The sequence below is a fragment of the Macaca thibetana genome, chromosome 5, assembly GCF_024542745.1.
Source record: "Macaca thibetana thibetana isolate TM-01 chromosome 5, ASM2454274v1, whole genome shotgun sequence".
Classification (NCBI taxonomy): domain Eukaryota; kingdom Metazoa; phylum Chordata; class Mammalia; order Primates; family Cercopithecidae; genus Macaca; species Macaca thibetana.
In genome coordinates this window covers 164,806,842-164,809,099 of record NC_065582.1, presented here as the reverse complement: position 1 = coordinate 164,809,099, position 2,258 = coordinate 164,806,842, and the positions used below count along the sequence as shown (strand labels likewise).

The 2,258-nt window shown below is 30.9% G+C and overlaps 1 non-coding gene across 1 annotated transcript; it reads left to right on the top strand.

Annotated features, from left to right (window-relative positions):
- The first annotated feature begins 754 nt into the window (after nucleotides 1-754).
- On the top strand, nucleotides 755-861 carry LOC126955782 (U6 spliceosomal RNA). Its single transcript, XR_007726081.1, has one exon. It is a non-coding gene; the product is annotated as a U6 spliceosomal RNA (small nuclear RNA).
- Nucleotides 862-2,258: the final 1,397 nt, after the last annotated feature.

Here is a 2,258-nt window from a genome sequence, read left to right as displayed (position 1 = left end):
AGGCACCATGACTCACACCTGTAATCCCAGCACTTTGGGAGGCTGAGGTGGGTGGATTACTTGAAGTCAGGTTTTCAAGACCAGCCTGGCCATTGTGCTGAAACCCCAACTCTACTAAAAATACAAAAATTAGCTGGGCTTGGTAGTGCACCTGTAATCCCAGCTATTCGAGAGGCTGAGGCATGAGAATCACTTGAACCTGGGAGGCGGAGGTTGCAGTGAGCCAAGATTGTGCCACTGCACTCCAGGCTGGGTGACAGAGTGAGACTCTGTCTCAAAAAGTAAGTAAATAAATAAAAATAATAATTTATTTTGGAGTTTATTATACACATAAAAAAAATGTGACAATAGCACAAAATCCAGGTGGGATAAAAACAGAAATAAATTACTAGAACATTCTTATGCTGTGCTTGGAGTGGTACAATATTATTTGTAGGTAGACAATAATATGTTAAACATGTATACAATAAAGCATAGAACAACTGCGAAAACAAAACATTACAAACAATAAAAAAGGTATAACTAATAAATCAATAAAGCCAATACAATTCAATTTAAGAAAACATTCAATTATTCTAAAATAAGAGATATATTAATTTCTATTGCGGAATCACACATTAACTCACAACTTATCAGTGCACACAACTGACATTTATTATCTCACACAGTTTCTGAGGGGCATAAATTCAAAAATGTCTTAACTAGGTGGTTCTTGTTCCGGGTCTCTAGGGAGGGTGCAACTAAGAAAATGACTGTGCTTCCTTCAGCAGCACATAAACTTTAAGTGGAACAATAAAGAGAAGATCGGCATGGCCACTGCACAAGGGTGACGTGCAAATTTGTGAAGAATTTCATATTTTTGGAGTAGGATAACTGTAGTTAACAACAATGTATTGTACATTTCAAAATAAAAGTGAGGACTTTAAATGTTCTCAATGCATACAAATGACAAATGCTTGTGTTGATGGTTATCTTAAAAACCCCAACTTGATCATTACACTTCTATGCATGTAATAAAATATTACATGTACTTCATAAATATGTTCAAATAAAATGGATCAATAAAAATATAACACAATCAGTTGGAAAAAACTCTCACTTAGTAGTTGATAAAACTAGTAGACAAAAGTTAGTAAGAATGTAGAAGATTTGAAAAACAATATGAACAAACCTGACCTAATTAATGTTTTTGAACATTTTACCCAAAATAGTAAATTATACATTATTTTTATGTGACATGGAGTGTTTACCAAGATTAACAATATTTTGTGTCATAAAACAAGTCTCGATAAACTTAAAAGCATGTTCTCTGGCCAAAATGAATTTAAATTAGAAATCAATAACATTAAAATATGTGGAAGATTCCTAAATATTTGGAAACCAAACAAAAAATTTTCAAATAACTCATGGTTTATAGAAGAAATACAAAGGAAATTAGAAAATATTTTAAACTGAGTAAGATGAAAATATGACATATCAAATGTCTGTGGTATAAGTAGAGTGTAGAAAGATATTTATAACATTAAATGTATGTGTTTGAAAAGTAGCAAGTTCACCATTAATATCTAAACTACCACTTTAAGAAGCATCAACAAAAAAAGACAGCAAGTTAAGCCCAAAGTAAGAAAAATAAAAAGAATTAATAAGGATAGAAGAAGGAATCAATGAAATTTAAAAATAGACTAAAAAGAAGAAAAATCAATGAAACTGAAAGCTGATTCTTTGGGAAGATCAAGAAAATTGAAAAGCCCCCAGCAAGACTGATCAGGCTTGTAAGAAAATATGAAATACAAATTGCTATTATCAATGATAAAAGAGGAGACATCACCACAGAACCTATCAGGATTTTTAAAATTGTACAGAAATGCTGTAAATAAGTTTAACAAATCAAATAAAATGGACAAATTCCTCAAAAAATAAACCAACATTCATATTGAATTACATACATACTGAATTTATGTTAAATTACATATTCAATGTGTAATTATATATTCAATATGTAATTTGAGATTCACTATATTAAGAAACTACAAAACAAAAACTACATAATCATCTCTATAAATGCACGAAAAGCATTTTACAAAATGCAACATCTAGTCACACAAAAATTCTCATCACCCTAGTAGAAGAATAAATAGAATGGATTTTCCTTCAGCAGATAAAGAAAATCTTTATGAAAATTGTAATTACTATGACACATAATTATGGAAGACTGAATATTCTCCCTCTAAGATTGGGAACAAGGCAAAGATTCCCAT